The sequence below is a fragment of the Diprion similis genome, chromosome 10 (genome assembly GCF_021155765.1).
Source record: "Diprion similis isolate iyDipSimi1 chromosome 10, iyDipSimi1.1, whole genome shotgun sequence".
NCBI classification, from domain to species: domain Eukaryota; kingdom Metazoa; phylum Arthropoda; class Insecta; order Hymenoptera; family Diprionidae; genus Diprion; species Diprion similis.
In genome coordinates, this window is record NC_060114.1 from 5,828,725 (window position 1) to 5,853,575 (window position 24,851).

At 35.7% G+C, this 24,851-nt stretch overlaps 1 protein-coding gene across 1 annotated transcript in view; it reads left to right on the forward strand.

Moving 5' to 3' along the window:
* The window catches only part of LOC124411656 (F-box only protein 43-like), a 44,329-nt gene that overhangs the window by 17,771 nt on the left and 1,707 nt on the right, over window positions 1-24,851 (forward strand). The window lies entirely within an intron of this gene.

Sequence of the window (24,851 nt, forward strand, 5' to 3'; positions counted from 1 at the left end):
TTTTTTTTCCATTTGTCGTCACGTGACGATACGTGTTCTCGTACAATTTTTAAGATCGGTTGTATATATATATATATTCCTTTTATCGAATACAGATACAATTGTCAATAATCTTTGAACCTACCGGTAGCTGAAAAGAGAACACATAAAATTATAACATTTTATGTATCCATATAACCAGATGTGTTAGTAAATATTGTTAAAAAAAAAAAAAAAAGAAAGAAAGAAAGAAAGAAAGAAGAAGAAAAAAGAAATTGCTAAATTGATGAATGATAAAAAACGGGTTATCGTAACGACGCCGAAGTTAATAATGTTACCCTATAACGAAACATCTGGGGAAAAATTCATCGTTATTCAATTTTTCAACGACTTTCAATGAGTTGGATTTTTAAAAAAAATACGAATGATTGTCTTTTGTTTATTGTTCTTTACTTAATTTCAGACAATACTGAAGGTTTGAAGCCTGTAACGATTTTTTCTAAACACGCATCGTTACAATAACGTTGCTAAATCGAACCTCAATTATCGTAATCTAGTCACACGTCGATTTGCTGGTAATATATATTATATAAATATATATTTTTTTTTATATGTTCCTACTATGAAACAACGTGAAGATACACCTCATGTAAATACAGCATGTGGAACAAAACGTGGGCGGAAATACTGGTTTCATAAATTTTAATCGTCTATTAGCGAGTTCGTTCTCTGCGGTAAATTCCTTTTTATTTTTATTTTTCTTATTCTTTTTTTTTTTTTTTTTTTTTCGTTTTTCTGTTTCTTCAGCTTCGATCGGTCGTGAAAAATGATCGCTCGCTCGTAGGTGCAGGTCACAAAGATCGATAAAATTCACAAATCTTGTGTAAGATTTGTACTATTTGACGTTGGGCACATTACGCCGCGTGATAGAAGAAAAAAAAAAAAAAAAAAAAGCAAAGCAAAGAAAAGAAAAAACAAAATGAAAGAAAGACAAAAATACGAATAAATTATCGTAACTGAAGATGATTTGTAAAATAAAAAAAAAAAAAAAGTTAACACCATCGTCTCCTCGACGTTCGATCTCATAATAATTTCATATGTGTATTGAATATATTTACATACTTGATACATATATATGATGTTGTATGTCATGTATATATATATATATATATATATATATATAACGGTATTTATATAATCATCAATCAATCAAAATTATATGCCACATCGTACACATGTTTGTAGATGGAAATTCAGCGAGGAAGATTAGTCTTTTAAAAATTTTTTCTCTCTTCTTTTTCTTCCGAATTGAAATGCAAGATTCCCCCCCCCCCCCCCCCCCCCCCTCTCGGTGTCTCTCTTTCTCTTTCTCTTCTCTCTACTTTTCACCGAGCTTCAAGGCTATACTCGTGTAAAGACAATCATGACCTTCCTTACGAGCGCCACTTGAACATGCAGTCATCGCGTATGTTTACAAATGATCATTATCATTATTAGAAACATCCTATATCTACTGTATATGCTTATATTACATAATACCCAGCACGTTTCTTTCGTTTTTATGAATATTGTATACGTACGAGTTTGATTTGTCATTCGTACAAACGTAGTGTAAGGAGTGTCTTCATCAACGTCTGCAACAACAAGGTGTAATTATGATTTGGAAAAAAAAAAAAAAAAAAAAAAAAATGATGAATGTAATGCATATATACAAGAGACTCCCCACACTAGATTTTATCGTTAAAAATTTATCCACTCGACAATTAACAACGTTTTATATGAAATTGTATGAAAAAAGGAGAGAAAAAAAAAATTCTGCATGACGTTATTTGCATGAGTTAAGTAATATTCTTACGTTTCTCTGGGGCCCCTCATATTAGTAAAATAAATATTTACGAAGTCAAGGAATATCGAGTCGACGATATAAGTGAGAGTATATATTATTAACATACAACAATGTATATTATACAGTTTATGAAATGAATAAAAAATTAAAATAGTGCATAAATTTTCGCTTTTGGGTATTAGGAGGATAGCAAGACTTGATGATGCATGAACATGCTTATTTATGACGAGGAGTAAAAGAAAATGTGCATTACTCTTACGGGTCCAACAGTTGGACCAACAGTTCTCACAGATTTTCGAGTTGAATCTCTTATTTATTCGCATTCTTATAAATTCAAGTAAAATCATCGATATTGTAACAATTGTTTCACAGAATATTTTTTTTATAAAGTTGCGAAAGATTGATGGTTTGGCACTTTTTACTGTCCATTGACTTATCAATGTTTTCAAAAAAATCGCATAATCGATACTTTTTGGATTCAAAAGGGTTTTAGATTAATTTATTACTCGGAAATTTCAATGAATTAGTATCGATAACCGGATTCATCAGTTTTTCGAATAAATCTGTACTTACGATCATACAATCTGCTATTCGATTTGGGGGGGGGGGGGGGGGGGGGCTAGAGCTTGGACGGTCTAAAATTATACGAATTTTTAGGAGTTTCTTTTTTGGAGTAAATGAAGGATACTTGGAGCAATTTGAGTTACAGTGTGTTTTTATTTATAGTTTTAAGAGTAATCAAATAACCGTAGAGCTTTTTTACAAGTATTTTTCTAGATTCGGATTTTTCGATGAAAGAAACTCTGTGAAAATATTTGAAACTACAAAAATGTTAACATTACGTTACAATTTTTCATAACTATTAAATTCTCCGATGTTTTATATATATATATTATATATGTGTTACGGTTCAAAAGTTTATCAAAAAACTATCAATTATATACCAATTATTTTTCATCGCTTTACTTACGACGTTCAACAATACGTAAGTCCGTATTAATCATAACTTGAAAAAAAAAATTTCTAACAGTATACATGTATGATAAGTTCAAAAAACGTACGAGCAACTTTTGATCCGGCGGAATGAATTATGTAGCCGAGAATCACGATGTACCTACGAGATATAGGCATGCATGGCATACTTCAGCAGCTGTAGGTTGTTGGAGAGGACAGAGAGAAGGGAGAAAGAGAGAGAGAGAGAGAGAAAGAGGTGAACTAGTGAACAGCTGACACCGATAGACCAGCTGATTGCTGCTTCAGCCGATGTTAGCCAAGGCCGCCGCGAACGCGGTTGGCGTTCGAATATTGAAACGAGTTTATATTTTTATCGTTTGCTGTTCCCTCGACGAGATCGCTTGCCGCCTGTTCCATGCGCGGGAATTGAGAATTTGGGCGGGAAAATCGTTGAACCATCGTTTTTTTTCTTTGTTTTTACAATATTCAGAAACGATTGTTATAATATAAAGTGGAAATATTTTTTGATGATAATAATACCTGAGTTGGTATTTTTTATGTTACATTATACAACAGATAAATAAGCCAAGCTATTATTCAATTTTTGCGAAACTGTGGTCTCTTTTCTAACCTCAAATATTTACGAGGCTGAAGTTAGTTACGTTAATATATCGAAACGTTGAAACAGAAATCACTATTTTGCAACTTTGGAATACCGGAAGAAGTTGAATTTACAAAATTTGAATTTCTTGATGCTGTATTAACAGTTTACTAAATTTTAAATAATCCTAAAGTTGCAAAATAACGACTTTTTTTTTTTCAAATATGCATTATCACGATAACCTTACAAACTTCAGCCTGATATAAATATTTAACCTTAAAACTTGTATTAAATCGTATGTACGTCTTGTTTTTTTAACTTGTCTTTGAACAAAAATTGTTTAAAAAGAATATTTTCATCACATTTTTCGAGTCAATGTTAAAATGAATATATCTACAGAAAAATGCTGTTAGAAAATGTAGATATGATTTTGAATTTCGAATTTGCGATCAATCCCCGATTAATCGAAACTCGAAACTATGATATCATTGATATCATTTTTTATTTAAACTTGGAAAACGATAATTTTGAATCGACTTTCGAATCGCTTCGCATCTGGCACTCGTTTCCTGGTGTATATATATATATATATATATGCACGTAACCATAAGCCAGATACCAATCTACGTATCTTGAAACCACTTCGTTCCAGGCATCCATCACCTGCTTTACCATGAATAATTGAGCTCTGGCGACCTCACCTGCTCTCGGTAATCGGACAGCCCAGAACCAGAACCAGAACCATAACCAGAACCAGAAAAGAATAGAACCAGGTGTATACCGAGTAGATTGCAGTGCTTAACCTAACCTACCCTGACCTATAACCATAATCCGCGAAAACTGGTATTCTGCCTTCTAATTTCCGAGGACATTTATATTCTTCCAGTAAAACTGGCGACGGCTAACACAAAAGCTATAAAAACCAGACTGTGGTGTTACAGATTATTATTTTGTTTTATTTTTATTTTTTTTTTTTTATGTTTTTTTTTTCTTTCTCTCTTTTTTCTTTTGCACCTGTTATTATTTTTTAGGGTCAACCGAGGTGGTAATTACGGGATAGTTTCGCCAACTTTTGCTAACTTTAAAATGTTGCGAACATACATTTTTCTCCTTCAAATCCTTGAATATTATAATAAAGGACATGTTAGTATTAATAAGAGTAAAATAAAAAATAAAAATTCATACAAGTATTGCGGAAAGAAGAAGGGTGGTGGAAAAAAAATATAAATTTCAATACAAATTTTTTTTATATCGTCTTACAAATTATTGTAAATAAATTTAGGGCTACGTTTTCAAATTGCATACAGAAATTGGACTTCAATTAGTTATACGGTTGTTACTAAAGTACTTGTGTATTTTCACTTGGTATTAGTATACTTATTTTTATTTATTGTTAGTAGCTTTTTTTTTTTAATTCCACTGAACACTCCTCAAAACGTGACTAAACTTCTTTTTGCCTTTGTTTTCATACGCAAAACATAAAAAAATTATACAATTCGATATCGTCATTGTCATCATTATTATTATCGTAATTTTATTTACTCCGAGATTGTTTAAGCACACTGTTTGTATTTCAGAAGATTCTGAGAAACCCAGAATACTGTATAAAAATGTTGTACCGTAAGATCGTTGTTATTTTCCGTTATTATGACTCGACGAATATTATATTACACATGCAGACTCAACCGAGGCTTCTCGCTTCAAATATATTTTAAACATACAGTGTTTTGAATACGTTGAAATTTTTTCGCGTTACATTTTTGAGTTTGGTCATTTTTTTTTTTTTTATTCGCATACCATTTTACAATAAAAAGTCTCACGGTTTATTAAAGGAACTAACAAAATTTTGTTCATTTCGAATGTTGGAGCGTTAATGAATAAATTGAGTCCACTTTTGGTATCCTTTTTTTTTTTTTTTTTTTCTACTCTAATGCAAAATTGAATCCATTTTACAAAACTTGTGCGACATTTTTTTTCCAAAGTTTTAATATTTTGACATATTTTTTTAAATTATACATTGTATAGAATATTTTCCTATAGAATTTATTCAAACCGCTGTCTTTATCACGAACGGATAAATAAATTATTTATGTATGAAATTCGTATTTTTCGCCGGTTCATCGTCACGCGAATAAGAGAAGGTGAAGAGAAGAGACAGAAGTTGCGTTATTTTCGCACGCAATCATTCGCGGTTTTATTTTATCGACCATCATCTCGTTTCCGGAAGCTTACCGGTTTCTTATACATACATATATATGTATATAATGTTTGTCGGCTCGCATAGCAACGCTATTAAATCGCCAGTTCAACCCGCGCGACCACAATGATGATGATGATGATGATGATCTGCATATGATGCCGAGACTTTCTACACGTCACTGTTATACGTGCGTGTGTGTGTGTGTGTGCGAATATAAATCTGCGGCCTGCAAAAAGAAAGACAAAGAAATAAATCGAGCAAAAAATAGGATGTCGAAACGCACAGACAACGACTTTCCAGAATAAGTAAAACAAAGTAGAGAAGAGTCAAAAAAAATTTCATATTTGTCGGACTATAATCTGTGATCAATGAAATCGTAAGAGATCGAATCTTTTTTTTACGTTTCTTTGAATACTGCAGCAGGAAAACTGTCGGGAAATAATTCAAGGCAAAAAAAATACAAATTTGTCGAGTCTGTGTTTTTTGTTTTCAATTCCTTTTTGCATTTGAGTGTAATTTTTTACAGATAATTTTCATTTCAAATCGGCAATGTTTTTTCTTCCTTGCTTCTCATGGGATCTGAAAAAATCGACATTGAAGTTAATCGGAACTCCTATAACCCGGCACGCCACTTACTTGTGAAAATAAAAATCTCACAAAGAAATGTTAATTTTTGCAAATAACTCGGGACTATCTTTATCGATTTTGCTCAAAACTCTACAACTTCTAAAGCAAGAAGAACCGCGTCGATCGCGTCCTAGATCATAAAAATCCGTTGATTCGTTCTTGAGACATTGTCGGACACAAAATTAACGGCATACACAAACACAAGATAAAAAAAAAAGAAGCTATCCGGTCAAACGTCACTTCGATCTACTCATAAAAATAAAGAAATAAAGAGAGAGAAAAAAAAAAGAAAAAAACGAAACCATTCCTACAGCAAACGGTTGATCACTGTTCGCGGTCCAACGACGATTCGTCATCGTAGTTATTCAAACGCTCACGTAGTATTAGAGATACTTACTTATAACTTACAATTAGTACGTTGGACCAACGGTCTCTCTGTACTGTTGCATACATTCATTGTGATGTTTACTTTCGTTGACGGACCACTATGGCCAACCACTCGTGACGGCGCGGGCGTTACGCCGCGATTCCTTACTCAGTGTACCGCTCCTCATCGCATCGCGTTCTTGTATTGGCCAAGAGAAGCGCCTCTTCAGCTTTCGCCGTGTTTACATCACGTGACGACGCGCGCAAAACAACCGCGCAGCGTTTGGCGTTAGATGACGCTGTTTGTTGTCCGCGTCTCGATTGTTTTATTTGAATTCTTTCGTTTTGTCGGGTTTCTTTTTTTTTTTTTTCTTTTTTTTTTTTTTTTTATTTATTTATTTTGCATCAACGTCAAATTTACTCGTCCATGTTTTTTTTTTTTTTTTTTGTTTTTTTTTTTTTACCTCTCTTTACTCAGCGGTCACGAGTCTGGCGCGCGAAACGAAACCGCCTGCAATAGCAATGAATTTCGAAACTATGCGAAATTGTGCTTACTTATTTAGGTGGGAAAAAATTATGGGATAGTACTACGCTTGTTGTTTTTGTTTTTCTTTTTCCTTTTTTTTTTTTCACAAACATTCAAATTTCGAATTCTTTTCTAAAATCACGGACCCAGTAAGGACTCGAGAAACGAAAGATTTTAATCAACTTATAATAGAGTGAAAATCGGTTGTTTAGGTACGATCTTCGTATGTTATTTTTAATCTTGTAAGTATTTCACAGGAACAAGTATTTTAAACAGAATTCATATCTCTCTTGATTTCGAATTACAACAACCAGTCATATTTTGGGTAATATTCAAGCATTGAGAATGCGAGTATTATGCATAACCGTCATCGACTTCCGCCGCGCTTCATTCATATTCCGCGATTTAACATGAGATTTTAAAATTCGGAGAAGAACAAAACATATTCAAATATTAAATATTTCGATGTCCGTTGTATTCGTCGTATAATGATCTAACTGCGGAGAAATAGTTGGAAGTCTGATTGTGGCCTTTAGCAAGAAAATTGTATATTTTTTTCAACCTCGACATTTTTTCGCAGGGTCCAATTTAAAAAAAAATTATAATGCTCCGATATTTGCACTTATGTAAACAAATAAAACCTTCCCCGTAAATTTTTGGTCTTGGAAACTTTCGCCGACTCGTCCGAAAACTTTTTTCCCACATCTTTGAAATCGATGAACGTATAATTTGAGAGAAAATAAATCTCCGCAAATTTTCCACCGCAGGTAAACATATAAATAACGTCCAAAATGCTGTTCTGTACACATTTCGTCCAGATATGACGATATTTTATTCTACCATACATTTAAAATTTACACAAATCGTATCGATCGTATTGCCAAAACATTTATTTGTCAGCACCATCCTGAAAGGTTAACGAACGTCGCTGAATTTCCCTCCACAAGTATTACAACACATACAACCCAACATATTACGCATTATCCTGCGCATGCTGCAGCGACTCTATTCTCTCCGCTCAAATCATCTCGAAGCCGTTGCGTTGCGTTGGTCGTCGTTCGAAGCTATGAGCAAAGGGTTGGGTTGAGGGAGGGAGGGAGCGAGGAGGGGCGGGGGGGGGGGGGGGGGGGGTAAAAGACCGTAAAGAGGTACCCGAATGTGTGATGATGGCCAGCGGCAGCGTCTTTCTCTCCTGCCTCTCTCGGTAATCCCGCTCGCCGTTTCGCCGTTAGCGAGGCTGGCGAGCAGCGTCACTCCTGTGAGAAGGACGTGGAGGAGAGAATCGAGGGAGGGGAGGACGCACGACGCGCTCCTCTGTTGCTATGCGCAGCACACCATCCGGCCTCTCAAGAGGTCGTTCGCGATCCTTGTTACACACGAGAAGACTCTGTGCCATGCGTGTGTGCGCGTGGGTTTGTATGTGTGTTCCTGTGTGTTGTGCGCCATGTGATTATTATTCGCGAGCCGAAAGCGCATGGTCCGAAATTTTGATACACGCAAAACACAACGAGTTTTTTTTTCTTCACAACGTCGTTGTAGTAGCTGTATGATCAAATTTTTCATTCAAATTTTCTTCTTCCTTAATTCCATCTTTCATTGTTTTCTGCCAAAATCTCTCTCCTCTACTCTCTCGATTTATCTCGTAAGTTGTTTTTTTTTTTTTTTTTTTTTTTTTTATTCTTTCGGATGTACACATCGTTCTCACATCGACCTGGATTACACCGCGAGCGAATCACTTTTATCCCTCCCCCCTTAGCCTCTCGTTCCCTTTTAGATTGTTCACACACCCCCTCTCTTCCCTTCTACTTTTCCCGCTCGCAGTTTGTCTAGACGCAATCGTGATAAATTCCATTTACTTAGGTCGACGGGGCCCCAAAAGCAGCAGCAGCAGTAACAACGGCAGCCCCACCAACGTCGACGACGACGATGGCACAGACCCACACACACACACGCACACATATATACACACGCACGTAAACTCTTTACACGCTTTTTCCCGCCGTTCTCTGTCCGCTTAGCAACAAGAAGCGATTCGGTGCCTATTTTTATTTATTTTTTATTTTTTTTTTTTACCTCAATTATATCTTTCAAATTCACTCCTTATCTCTTAATATGTATCATGATGATTTTTTCAAATCTATATTCTCTACGATTTCTCATTTTTTACTTCGGGTTCTCGTTTGGGTGAATCCTATGCGATCTTCTTTCTGTTTACTACGTTGCGCTGTTTTATTTTTATTCTTTACGTCATTCTGGTTTTAAAGAGTTCCTCCGAACCATACGTACCACCGTTATTTTTTTTTATCGTTGTTGCGTAGTTATTTCAAGGTGTACGGTTTCTATTCTTCGATTTTTTTTTCTTTTTTCTTCTACATTCTCAATGGAAAAAAAAAAAAAAAAAACAACAACCGTAAACAAAAAAAATCAAACAACAAATCCGTTACTCGTCCATATTACATGAACGTTAAATTAGATGCCAAACTGATTTCTACCAATAAGAGGTAAAAAAAAAAGAGAAAGAATCAAGAGAGAGGGGAAAAAGAGAAAAGTTAGCGAATAAAAATTCCTCAAGAAACCAAGGCAATCGAATATCGTCGTGCTGGCTCAATTTCAATAATATAAACACGTGCGCGCGAAAGGGTGCGCTCGCATGTATTTCCTTTTTTCAATTCTCTCCCCACCTCTGAATACGTCTAACCTTGCCGCCAATTTCATACCTCTATACTATAGTTATTATTTTACCAGTACGCTGAATATTTTATACGTCTTCAATTTACTCACTAGTTTCTGTTTGTGTTTCTTTAATTTTTTTTCATTATTTTTGTGTTCAATAGTGCCTACTTGTCCAACTTTTTCGTAAAAGAAAAACAAAGCATTTAACCTGGAGAAGAATATTGTCGGAAAAAGTAAATATTCGAACCTTCGGTCTGCAACTGTAATTATCATAATGCTGTACATGCATACTTCAAGAATGTGGCTAATTAATAGAATATATTTTTCGCCTTAGCAAATGCCTACTTGTAAAGTGTTATCACAATCGCGGTAACGGAAGAAAACTGTTAGAAATGAGATCTTGAGTAGCAGGAAAAAGAATCTTCTATTATAATTTTATTCAAATCGTGACAATTTGAGAGCTTAACCGAATTTATTCAAATTTTGAGTTTCGCAATATTTGAAGTCAAAATCTCACGTGTGACATTTTTGCACGTAACGGATTTTAAAGGCGGGAATTCGAAATTATGATTTATCCTTAATGACGTAATCGCAACGTCACTAATCGTACTGCACATGTATTTACTTTCGTAATTTTTATTACAGTTGTCGGATTCTATTCATATCCGAAATAAACTTCCCGCTATCGTAAGAATGAAAATAAGACCTGAAATAAATCTAGTTCCACAAAATACGAAAATTTGACTGTCATTTTTTTCCTCGTCTCGTCGTTGAAGCTCAATGATCGCTGAAATGTCGTGGCGAACGAGACGCGCACGCTGAGCTGAGCGCGGGAAAAAGATGGCGGGAACCTCGGTGGCGTGGCTGCTGCATGGCCTCGGTTGCAGCGCTGCGCGCGCACATCTCGCTCTTGGACCGTTCAGCGGCGCACGCCCGCGCCACACTCGATCGCTGTTCGAATTTCGAACGCAGCGACGCACCACGCGGTGCCTCCTATCATGCAGACGAATCTGCGCGCTTCTTACGCCCTTAGCAACTGGCTAGTATCAGGTTCTCTTTCTTTTCCTCCCTCGTTAAAAGCCTCGCCTTGTTATCTTTGCAACTTCAAGAATCATTGCATTCAGGTGTAATATCCATTCGCGTTTCTGCCTATAACAACAATTTAAATATACTATATGAACACATTATCATTGTCAGTATCGTATATGCAATTGTGTGAAAATTATTTATGTATGATCATTAACGCGATTTAGCAGTCCTACCTTTACCGACCGAGCGAACTCATTTGTTTCCTTCTTACATTAAATAAACAAACGAACGAAATGGGTTGAAATTTCGACGGTGCATAGCTCTTTCATAGCGGAATCGAGGAAGGTTACTCATAGGTATTCCGAGAATCGTAAAAAAAAAATGTGTGGTTTTTTGAAACGCGTTGCTATTCCCGCATTTTCAGGGCAAAAGAGTGCATATTTGAGGGACTTTTCTACCCATTCCGTCCGTTTTTTTATTTGATATAGGAACTAAACGGATGAATTTACTCGGTCGGTAAAGGTAGGACTGCTACATCGCGTTAATACACCATATTTATTATTATTATCATCCTTGGTGTTGTTTCTGTTATTGGTGATTATTTCTTTCTTTTGTTAGTCTTTGCGATTTCTTTTATTTCTCTCTTTCCTTTCGAAACTCGCGAAATTAACGAGGACACGCCTCCTTTCGTATAGAATGATTGATAGTAATAATTATCCCGTTGCATGCCGGTTAATTATTATCCCCGGTGTATATAACAGTATAATGTATTATGTACATCGCATATCTATATAAAGATATATACCTAATGCGATACTCGGCAGATAAAGAGAGCAAAAAAAAAAAAAAATGAATGAAACAAATCAGATGTGTAGAATAAATTATGATAGAAAAAGGGAGAGACGGAGAGAAAAAAAAAGAATGTATGTGTGGATGAAATTGGAAAAAAAAAAACTAGACGGCGAGGCCGGAAAGAAAAAAGAATGTGAAATCGAGTGAGAAAAAAGGGAGAAAAAGCATATTGGTGAAGCTCCAAAAATTTTTCTGAAACGATGCTGTGGGAACTAAAAATTTCACCGTACCGCTGCTACTGCACTGCGGTTGAAACAAAACACCTCTGTGATCTTTCTGTCTCCTTTCTCTTGCATCTCGGGTCGCGATACATACGCGCGAAAAATTTTCCCACGTCAGCTTTGAAAAAGGCAGAAGACAGAATGTACGAAAATCTGGTTCCTCGAAATTAACGTTATTCAATTTCTAATGAAAATTAACGCCAGCATTTATCAAACGAGTTAAAGCTGACAGTTTTGGTGTTTGAAAAAAATGTGAGACTTAAAAACTAGCAAGTTTAGTTAGTGAATATTCATTAATGTCTCGTTTCTCGATATTTTTGTTGATCATTGTCTTTCTTTAGCACCGTTATAAGAAACTTCGTACGAATAAATATGCGGATTGATCGAAAATTTCATATTCCTGAAATTCGTTTTTCTTGGACATTTTTGGTCACCCGGTAAATTATGGGTTGTTCTTGCAGCCCGAGGTTCCCTTGGAAGAGAATGAAACGACAACTGTGACCAGAAGGATCGTCCTAATCTCGAAAAAGGTTGGATTAGGCACACCCTCGGGCACACCGAGAGTAAAGATAACATTCATAAACCGACCATCATTTTCACTCGCTCATTATGGTCACCACCGATACCCCGTGGATACGATTAAAATCCTGTCCTCTTTGTCGAAGACAATAATTCATCGTGAAATCAGGGGATTAAGACCTACAGGTTATACCTGTATGATACATATCTATTACAAATGAGTTGACGGTCCGCTTTATTCCTTTAGATAAATCCTTGTACATGAGTTAATTACTACCTCATTCAACTAAGTTTGCTCTAAAAAAAAACAGTTTCAAATTCTATGAAAATTTTTCCCGACACTGCACAGATTTACGTGTGAACGGTTAGTTGAAAATATAGAACATTGCCATTTTCTTGAATGAAATAAAGTGTGAAAAAAAAAAATTACATACAAAATTACATGAGGAGATTTATTTGGTTGAATCTATGTACATTTAAAGGAATAAAATGAAGTTTAACTTTTTATCAATTAGTCTAAAATGAAAACGTTAGAATTCCACTAATGAATAATTTGAAATTTGAAGTAAATCTTTGAAGTAATTTCCTTAAAACATATTTTGGCAGAACGGAACGACTGCAGCGAAGCGTAGAAAAAGATGGACAGGCAGGTATAGATAGGAATATTAAAGCGCATTAAAACCTTCGAGGAAAGGTACGAAAACTGAGATACTAGGGCAATACCTTTACTTTTCCAGAGGCCTCAGGTATAAAGTGGTTGGTAGATTTCCTCAATACCCTGGAAGCTTTCAACAATAAAGCTTCAGCCGTGGGCTTTCGGGGCTGTGGCAGGGAATCCTCACAAAAGGATAATAACGGAACTGTAAATAAGAGTTGGGAAGAGGACTGCCAGGTACCTGCTCGGCTTTATCCTAACTGCTAAGCTAACAGCGTTAGCTTAATTATTTATTAGATACCCTTGTCCTGAACCTCCGAAAGGAAAGCTTCGCGATCACGGTGCTCGGACAATGCAGTGAAAAACTGTCAAGAAGATTGATTTAGGATTTTGCGAATGGTGGAGAATATCTGGGTAAGACGATGAGTGCAAGTTTCACGGATGCTTTAATAGCAACTTCATGAAACACTGGAAAAAGATTGAAAACTCCAAGGTTATTCGTGAAAGTTTGGCGGAGAGTCAGGAAATTTAATGATCACTTCACTGTCAGGATGATTAGAAATCTTTAATATCAAGGGAAAGAAGGAAGTTCAGAGCTTATTCTCGAGGTACTGGAAAATAAAGTGAAAACTCAAGCAATCTGATTCAATAATAGCTATTTATGTGGCATGCCCGTAAACCGCCTGTTTTTTTTTTTTTTTGCAAGGATAAAGATTTCAGGACGAGCTGTAGGCGAGCCGGAAGCGAGTACTGAAATTATCCGAGCCAAAAAACGGTTTACGGGCATGCCACATACAATATTTTTCACGGTATGGGCATTGAAAAGCAAAACGAAGAGTGAGGTTATGTCGCGATCCGTTCGACGAAGCTACTTTATTCGGCAGTTTGGGATGCGCACTTCGAACTGCGCATCAAAACTGCGGAATAAAGACTTTATTCCGCAACTTTGTTCGCTGCCGTATAAAGCGTCACTTTACGGAACGAAAACTGCCACAAAAAGTGGACTTTTCAATGCCCATGCCGTAAAAACACCATTTTAGGATCTAGTGTTAACACTTCAATTAAAAAAATGTTTCAACTGATCGCTAACTTAATCGATAAAATTTAGTGAAACTTCACGGAGAGAATGTATGAGCAGATTCTACAGAAAGTTGCAGGAAAAAGGGACACATCAGGTCTATCGGTAAAATATACTTTATAAAATGCAGAATTTACTCTAAAAACAGTGAAAACCACTGCGTGCAGACTAAAATCTGTTACATTTATAGTAAAAAATAGAGTCGACGTGGACATTTTTTACGAAAAACCTTCACGTGTCCCTCTTTTCCTGCGGATTGGAGTAAAATCTGCTCGTTTCTTCTCTCCGTATTAATTGAATTTCATCCGGAAATTGGAACTTAGGATCTGAGGTTTCTTAATCAAAACACTGTCAAGTGTTTTTTCATCTTTGAATTCAGTGTAATGCAGGATGAATCGTCATACTGCGTGAAGTTGACATGACTTGTAGTCTAGCTGTGGTAGCACTTGGCAGCATTCTCTCTTTCATCCTGCGAAGAGTTGCTTCATTATGTTGGGCTTGAGTACACATGGAACAGACATTCCTAGGTTTCCCCTAAGCGTCTCTTCGTCAGAGGATCTGCTCACGAAGGGTCCTGGGTTATCTCTAAATATCGTAAATCTATGCCTAGGCTCGTGAACTCGTCGTATAATTAAGTCTTTTCCTCACACTAATACACCAATGCCTGCTTAGCAAGCTCAAACTATTTTTCTTAGTGCTTTAGTAAACAAATCTTCACCGCATATGGTGTGTATAGAATAACTTTCTCAAGCTAATGAAACCAATTGTCAGACTGATTCTAAGGTTCCTCTCTCTCATAGTTAGAGTTCTTTGCAATTCGATGTTAGAATTATTTCGATTCGTAGTAAAAGCAAGAAGAAAAAATTTGAAGTCGTCTAAAATTTATTTTGCATTTTGACAGTTATTTTTACAGCGACGAACCGTTACCATGCAACTACAACCGGTCCATGGTATAATTATAACTGTGCCCATTGTCGTAGACCTGTTCGCCGCGTCGTTTTCTCCTGACTCCTGACTAGTGTTTTGCTTTTTTAGATTATTATCTACATGCATATTATCGACCAGTTTTGCTGCGCGATCACCACACGATTTTGCTGCGATTTTTCCATACTCGTATCTCACAATTTCGTTACGACTATAAAAATATTATTCACAACTTTTTTTTTCAATAAAATTTATTTTTACCCTATTACGTATTTTGTTTTTAAGATACTAGATACACTTGAGAAATTTTTGGGTTTCTGATCGCAGCAGATATATTTTTTAACAACTTCGTATAAGAATGAGGATAGAGAAGAAACTCGAAATTGTGTACAATTATATATGGCTAATTTAACCTAACTCAACCTATACCCGAGAGTGATTCACAGAAGTGACTGACAGGATTTTTGGCCCTGGGTTGCATGATGCGGTTGAATACGAATCTGTGTGTATAAAATATGGAACGTACGTAATGTGTATGGTCGGCAATATGCATGACATGCATTGTTAAAATTATAAAGCCACCGCGGCGAAATATCGCGTGCAAGAGATTGGAAACTGGTGAGAAGTAAAAAACGATTTCGTTTTTGCGTTTTGTTCTGTTCCTTCACATTGTGTTTTTTTTTTTTGCTGCTTCGCTTTTCTGCCGATAGCGTGAATATGTATAATGCTACGATATATATATATCTCCTGTAATTTCACGTCCGGCGGTATCGCCATGTGGTTTCGGATTTAGAAAACGCAACGTGTGCAAAACAAAGACATAGACAAAGAAATTGAAACAAATCCGATTTAGTTCCAACTAATTCGCAACGTGTAAATGGTTTCTATAATATGACTTGATTATAACCTCATGTGTTTCAAATAATCAACCATTAATCGTCTGGTTTAAAAACAAATAACCTGTAAACATCAGAATACACCAGCACCCCACACCTCCGTAGGTAATCATGACGCAGGCGTATCTATAAGATAAAACATAAAAATGATCAATGCATTACTATAGCTGGTAACCGCCAGCAGGCATCGGGAAGCAGGATGATAGCTATCATACCGAACCATACAGTGGAGTACAGTCCTGATCAAGGACTTTCGAACGGTTCGCAGTCTCCCCCGTTGCCGCTAGTCCGGACCAGGTCGTGTTGTTTTGACTGGATCGGACTTGAACCCCTCTAACACTGGGATTAATTTCTATAAGCGATTCCGATCGCGACGTCGGCTATATACCGAATTTCGCCTCCCTTCCCCTCTTCTCTCAGTTCTAACCCTTTTCTCCTTCTTTTTCTCGGTCCCCCGATCCTCTCACCAGATGCCATCATAGTGTAAAGTAATACATACTTGGGTATCGACAGAAAAATATGTCTTCCTTGCCTGCCGTGATAAGTCCCAGCTATAGACCCATCCTAACCTATCATATCGCGACGTGGGTAATTCAGCCCAACGAATCATATCGCATCCTAACCTAACGTAATCGTATCGCGACCTACCTTAACATATCATATCGTTGCCTAACCTAACCTAACCTAACTTAGCCTAACCTAACCTCCGAGTAGTTGTAAGCTTAAAAACCTGACGAAAATTTTGATGCGAATTTTGCACTGTTGGCGTCATCGCCAAGGACGTAAATGTCTCGATGTAATTTGTATCTCATCTATCTCTTCTTCCGTGTGCGTATAGGATACTCTTTCGTTTACTCTTTTCCTATCTCTCTTTCTCTCCCGTTCTTTTTACAAGCTATATCAACTCTGCGTATGTGTATTCGTTGGGATTTATATATGTGTTGAATATTGATGCGCTTGTACGGTTACAATATATAAAGCGGACGACGTAAAAATAGCTATACACAGAAATAAAAAGAGATTCGATCCAGTCGAATTTTTTTTTTTTTTTTTTTTTTCTTCTATTTAACGGTAATCTAAACTCATTTTGACAGAGGTAGTCACTTACGAATGATGCTGCATTTTGTGGAGGAAAAAAAAAAAAAAAAAATTTTTTTTTTTATACATCCTTACCGACGAATGAACTGGTTACAAAAAAAAAAAAAAACTGAATCGTCTGATTCGATCGATTAGTTGTGTCAGTGAATACTGTGAGTGTCATGTTTTCAGTTGAGAATGAGTCTTTGCTGATCAATATGGCCGCCACTGATGATCGGGCAATAAATCGTGAAATGGCACACGAGACTTTGGGGGCAGTATTGAATACAATTTAATTTCTATGCAGAATTGAAAATGAGTTTACACAGTTTGTATATTTAGTTACAGTCTAAAGAGTTAGGTGTACCTCTTTTTACATGTCAATATCTAAGTACGTTGTATAGTTTGTGACCCAAGTATACGTACAGTGAATGGATACGTGCAATAATTGAGAGAGAATCGGAGGTGTTGATGCGTCGCGTCGGTATAACACGTATCATAATGTACATACGTAAACTTGTCATGATAAATATTCCGGGAGTGAGCGAGAGGATTACCACTAACCGTCCCCATCCACCGAACTTTTCGCATCCATTATTCAAACCTGCAACCTGTGAAACCGTGAAAATATCTCTTGTTGGTCATTCAGCAAACGACGCGATGCACAAAATAGCTGCGGTCTGGGTAGCAACAAGTGATTGGTACAATTCAGGCGCCTCGTGCCGTTATAATATATAATGCGTTGTATACCAGAGCGCGTGGCGTGAAGTTTGGATATTGGATGAACATGATTGTTCTCTCTTTGGGTTGGTTTTTTTCTTCTCTCTTAATTATTCTCTGGTTTTTTGCTCTCATCATGAAAGTTTCAAGCAAAAATCGCTGCGAAAGAGATAATGATTTAAAAAAAAAAAAAAAAAAAAAAAAAAAATGATAATCAAAATAATAAAATAAGGAATAGAACAGAATTGATATTTGGAGGTTTTGTTTTTTGCTATCAAATCCTTGCTGCTGCAATGCTGCGTTAGCTAGTTCTTGTTGTAATTTTTTATTTTTGTTTGTGGAAGTTTTTTCAAATACTGATGAACAGTGAACAAAAGAAACACAAATAATTGGTTTGATAAATCAAATTTTTATTCCGTTGTTGTTTAAATATGTACATTTGTATTTTAAGATGCTTTATTTTTATTTTGTTGTCTGCAAATCAATATCAAATTTCACGAAAAGTGAAACACGTAGAATAAATCCGAACTAGAATAAGGACTAAATAATAATTATCATTGATGAACTTAGCTATGATTTAGGAAAAAAATATCCTACTACTGTACAAAACTTATCTGACATACTAAATTTTATTAAAAAAAAATTCATTTACAACTAAAGGAGCGGTCATTTATAATAATAGAATAAACCATTTTTACTATTACGACAACTCGCGATCTCAACGCTTTTAAGGTCAAAATAAAAGTCCCCGAATATTTTTCTATATCAAATTTTCCCCTAGACACTTTAAAACCCCGTAAATCTAGGGGAAAAACTATAATCTGGCAACACTGGCCGTTAGCGAATCTGTGTGGCACAGAGTAATCGATATGTAGAAAGCACGCGTGATTTTCTCGCCCGATAACTCTTTTCGAAATTTCGGGATGTTGTCGGTAAAGGGACTCACTCACTGAACGGTTACTTTTGTTTTTTTTTATTACTTGACGACGCGTTGACCACCAGCAGCGCGACACAACGTCAAAAAAAAAAAAACAACACACGCACGAATCAAAGCGGCAACAGTTCGCTTGCGCAAGAAAAGGCGGCCGTCTAGCTAGAGATTAACAGACTCTAAAATAATAATTGCATGGCAACAAGAGAGCAGCAGCAGCAGCAGCAGCAGCAGCCGCATTCGCAGCAGCGGTAAAACAGTGACTTCTCTCATAGGAGGCCCAAATAGTGATATAATACACCTATACCGACACATATCAGCGCTGGGATCGCTTATTATTATTTTAGGTTGTACACAGACGATTCAGCGCAGCGCCTCTGGCCCACATCCAGACCGCCGATCGTCCGTTCGACGGTTCCTAGGCCTTATAGCTGCGCCGCTGTCACGATCTCGGTATAATAATACACACGTATCCACGTCTCGGAAAGTTTATTTACGTGTGTGGTCGCAGGTATAATGAATACGTGTATGGGCAATTCCGTCAATTATTATAGGCGGAATCTCGGTTTTTCTGCAATTTTTATACGTTGTTGCGTCCAACTAAGTTACAAAGAATCGTCTCACCGTTTATCGAATATCCTTTTTATCATCGAATTTTTGCCCTCCGATTTGCATCAATTTTTTTTTATTTTTTTGATCTCAAATAAATTCATTAGCGATGTTTTATTTTTATCTACGTTAAAACGATTGATTTTTCCGAATATGAAATTCATCCCCGACGGACGAGCTTCGGCGATAATCGAAGAAACAATTTTTTTTTTGGCTGTGAAGCGGTTTTTTAAGATTTCGAAACCGAAAGAAAAAGATTGGAATACAAAAAAAAAAAAAAAAAAAAAAAAAAAAAAAAAAAAAAAAAAAAAAAAAAAAATGCAATTTATAAGTCGAGTCATCTGATTTAACGATGCGATATCGAAATCACCGAAACAGACACCTAATCGTTTACCTGTAATTTACGGAATTGCCTATATATATGTATGTCTCGCGTTTTAAATACCTCCTACAAATGACCCGCCAAAAATTCTTCATTACACTCGAAACTCGTTGCTCCAGGATTTCAGGTTAGGTTAGGCTAGGTTAGGTTAACCAGAGATTGCCTTCTACTCAGCAGCTTCGATCCGTGTGTATTCATGTAGCTGTGTTCTGATATTTGTGATACAAATATGCAAGCGTGTATGTGTTTCTATATATCTATATATCTATGTACCGAATTTTGGTTGGTAGCAATAAAGGCCGCCCGGCAACAAGGATCAGACGTGAGTCGACGCAACGCAACGCAATTTGCCGCCGTGACGCTCTATCGAAATATCCTCTACATACATAATATGTATATTTATTCAAGAGGCTGATTTTTAATCCGTGATACGATTTCATCGTAAGATATTATGAATTGTACAAGCAAAGGTTTTCGTAGAGCTTTGTGTAATATAATAGCAATCGAAATTTTAAGGTTGGTACGGAACGTGCTGCAGTTTGGTTTTAGTTAGTTGGCAGGCACTTTAGGATTCTCTATCACAATTATAATAACTTATAATAAACAAACCGATAAACCGTTATTCGATTTATTTTTAACAGAATTGATGATCCTGTGATATTTTGCTGCATCGAAATCTTGAATATAACGGAAAAAATAATGACAGTTTTTGGAGTATGGAGAAATTTAGAAAAAGAGAGAATTTATATTAAGCTATCGTGTGTAGAATGAAATTCGGAAATGAAAGAACGGGAAACCTCCTGAAAATCCAGAAATATACTTCCGTCGAATTTTCCTATGTATATGTAATAGTTACACGAAATATGGTTTTTTTTTCTCAGACTCTAAATCTTGGGTAGTTAGAATTAACTTTAGTCGCGTACCTAGTATTACCTAGTATTAGCCAAACATTACGAAATCCATTGATATTGTTTGAATTCCGAAAAGTATTTATTATTTTACTATCGTAATAAATAAAACCTGAATTTTTCCGAGCAATTGAATAAATTTTACAGAAAATTCGGTGAAATTTATCTAAATATTATTTTTCTCCGCGTAGCTATAAATCGAACTTTGTAGTTCTAAAATTTCAAATAATCCGAAGCTTTGTGATACTTTCCCACGATCTTTAGGTTCGATGCAGAAGCGGGACGGTTTTATGAAAATCGAACAAAATAAGCATGCGGACAATAAGAACAAAAGTAAGAACGCACCCCAAACAAAGAAACAAAGGGCAACCTGCAGCCTGTTGCAAACGGCATGGCGAACTCCGTGGCTTTTTGTCACCCACCTCCCATAACAGCGTTCGTCCCGTTCGTTCGCCGTATGGCCAAAGCGCAATGCATTGTACCAATTACGCGGGTTGCTGCTCCGCAGTGCGGTTCGAGCGATATAATTGCACTCTGAGCGGTGAAACTTTGCTGCGGAATGGGTCATAAGCGCGATTGATATTCACCCGGCGAAATTAATTGAAGCAATAACATGGGACGGAGATGGATACTGATTAATTTTAGGAAAGAGAATAATATCACGAATGCAAGAGACCTTTGCAGAATTCTGGGAATTATACCGGGAGTTCGGAATTTGGTAATGGCAAATACGCGTTGCCGTGGAATCAAGGGAACTCGTTAATCGAATTGAATTCAGTATTGTACGATTTGTAATTCATGTGCTATTAATAGTTGTTCGTATTTGATCACGCTCTGATTACAAAATACAAATTTTATTTGAATTTTATTTATCTTCAGATATCAATTGAATAATGTAATTTCCGTTCTATTTACGTTTTTAATTAAAAATACAAGTTTAATTTGTATTTTGTTGTAATTGATTAATCGCAGTTTTGTCCATCAGTGATTGATTTCAGCGTATATATATATATATAGAAGAATGTTGTAGATAAATTTGAAATTGGTCTAGAAATATGTGGAACTTGATATTAGGTTCGGAAAATTTGGAATATTTCGAAGATTATTTTGAACCGGTTTATCAAAATTAATCGATTATGGACCAAAAGCAATATATAATTTCATCTTGCTCAGTTGAAATCCGAAAATCATCCGGAATTGAGAATTGGTTAAGAAAATTGAACAATATTAAATTATTGCACAGAGGCCGTGAAAATCTTCTAAAAAAAAAAAAAAAAAAAACCCATAAAGAACAGTAAATCTCTAATCGTCGTGAAATCCGAAAGTAAAAATTAGAAAAACATCTTCGGCTTGAAAAAAATTAGAGTTTAGTCTTATGATCCGAAAGTAAAAAAAAATACTAGCAACCGCATTGTACTAAACTTGAATATATATATACAGATTGAATAAATACTGCTTTGATGATCGTTTTTAATTATGTCAGTTAATTTATCAGTCCTGAATCATTTTTGTTAACCAGTATTATTATGATCATTAACATATTACTCTTGTTTTGTTCTCTTTTCGGAGCGGATACCGAGAACATTTCTCGTATCTAGTCGCTCTTTGTGATATTTTAGACGGAATTTCGAACCAGAGTATGAAGGATCGAAACACGCATAGATATCTGAGAAACAGAGGCGAAAATATTTATTATAAAGTCCTTTGCGCACGACGGCGGAAATTCGCTGCTACGATGATCAGCGGAGTTGAAAAACGCCGGCCTGCAGGCAGCCAGCCAACCAACCAGCCGAATAGATCCTCGCGGCGGTCGAAATTAAAAATCGTAACTTGACACCGATTTAAAAGTCTCGGATATCGAATTACGGGAATACTTGACTATATACGTCGCCGTTCTTTCCTTACCTTCATTCGATCTGATGGGTGAAAGGCCGTCTGCATGTGTCTACATACCTATGTATAATATAATAGAGATGGCTAAACAAATTGCCGACATTTTTCAATCCAGCGCAACTTTAATATATATCTCTATCATTATATATACTCAAGTGTTATATAGATATTCAGAAGCGACTTTCAATTCTCAGCCACCGGTTGTCACTTCTTCACGATTATAAAAAAAAATTTATATACACTTTTGCTCGCTAACTATTCATGCCATCTATGATTTACGATAATTTCCGTCTTGTTTAAAGTTTAGTGTACCGATCGATGCGGTAGATTTAGTTTTTGAATAACTAGGTTCAAGAAATTTCAGAGTGGAATTTGCTTAACATATAAATAGAAAATACGTACACGGTATTTTAGGGCTAAAATTCTCGTTGGCAGTATTTTTATCTAAATTTTTTTATTACCTAGATTGCTTAATTAGCGCTAGAAGGTTTCTAGCCATTTGATAAGCGGGGCAAGATCATACATGCGACCGCAAAATCATATATGCAACCGCAGGTTTCCTTCACTACAGGTCTTTCCATTGATAAATATTGAAATGATAAAAGTAGGTATTACATACGTACAATCATCGAGATATTACACTGTACACGTGTGTATATGGACCTCATGATTGCGGAAGTTTGCTTTGATAAAACAGAAAACTCGGTTGCGGAGAAACTGCGACAGCTCCGTTTCAACGTATTTCTTATTGTTCGTTATGATGCGATTTTAAAACCTCATTGCATGCCGCAATTGTCATTCATACTCGGTTGCTCGGATTACTGGGTCACTATACGATTTCGTGTTAATCTATCATCAACATTCCTCGTATCTCACAATCATTTGAGGAAAATATTCATTCGACCAAATTTAACTGCATCCTGTGTTCTTATCATGGCATGTGACGAAGTGATTCTATAAAGTAGTTTTGCGAAATATTAGATTTTCCTGTTTTATAAAGCTGTCTCGATAACCAATTCTAAACAGTAGAAAATCTATTAATTCTTGAATATTTCAACGCCAATCAGTTACATTTAATAATTAAAGTATTAATTACAGTAGACCGAATAACCGAACCTTATTCACAACTATACTTAATTAACATCAACCCAAAAATAACTTTATGCACTATTTGGACCTATTTTCACTATATCAGACGTAAATACGAGTCATTTTTACGACACGATCTTCATAACGAAAAATCTAAATTCCATCAGTTTTTTTTTTTTTTTTTCTTTTGTTAAGAACTGCAGCTTGATTTGCTGTAAGTAGTATATAAATAATTATTACCCAGGAACATAGACGAAATCGTTTCGAGAGAATTTTTATACACTGTGTAACATGCTAATATTAATAATAGTAATAATACGCGTACCTATAACCTTGGATTCCATTAGTAATTGCCTATAAACAATTGTTCTCCACCCCTCGCGACGTGACGGGAGAGTCAAAAGCTGGCGTCAAATGTGCTGTCGCATGTCCTGGAAGTAAATTTTCTCTGTACTGGTTTACCGTAGACATTCTAGTGGATTAGGTGTGCAAATGAAAAATTCTATTAGTATCGTCAGATAGAATGTCGAAAAATAATTGACACGTATTTTTTTCTTTTTTCAATTCAACGTTCCCTAACAACGATATAGCAGTTTGAAACTAACGCGTGACGTCACAATGTGAAAAATTTGTAAGATTATAACGTCACGCGGAATTCGAATTGTTATATCTTTGTTAATAAATATTGATTTGATTAAAGAAAAAATACGTGACAGTTATTTTTCAACATTCTATTTCAACATTCTAATGGAATTTTTCATTTGCACACCTAATTGATTTCGAGATATTGCGGTATTAAAAAAATACAATCGCAAATGTTTTTCTATAAGAGTACAATTTTTATACTGATACTATTATTTACAGACATTACCGGAGTAACTTCAACTATCTATAATTAATTAGTTTCTGATCATTTTAATTTTTACAAATTTTCCGGAGGTCCTTATCACTTGTATAAATATTATAATGTCATTTTTCGTCAAACGAAAATAGTCCGGATTTTTATAACACGCGTTTCAAATGGATTATATAATACGCTTTTGATGTGAGCGGCGAATCAATGAAGTTGGGTTCGATTCAATTGATGTGAGAATAATATCCGTTAATTTGTTATTTACTAGACACGTGGATTCGGCCATATCCTGTATATGTATCCGCTAACGAGTTTCAATCACGCGCTTCTTGTATGATATTAGATCCAACTTTTCGTGTCTTGAGAATTACCATTTGTAGAATATTTATTATGCTTCTATGGTTTATTTTTTATTTTTTTTTCCTTTATTTTTTGTCATTTAA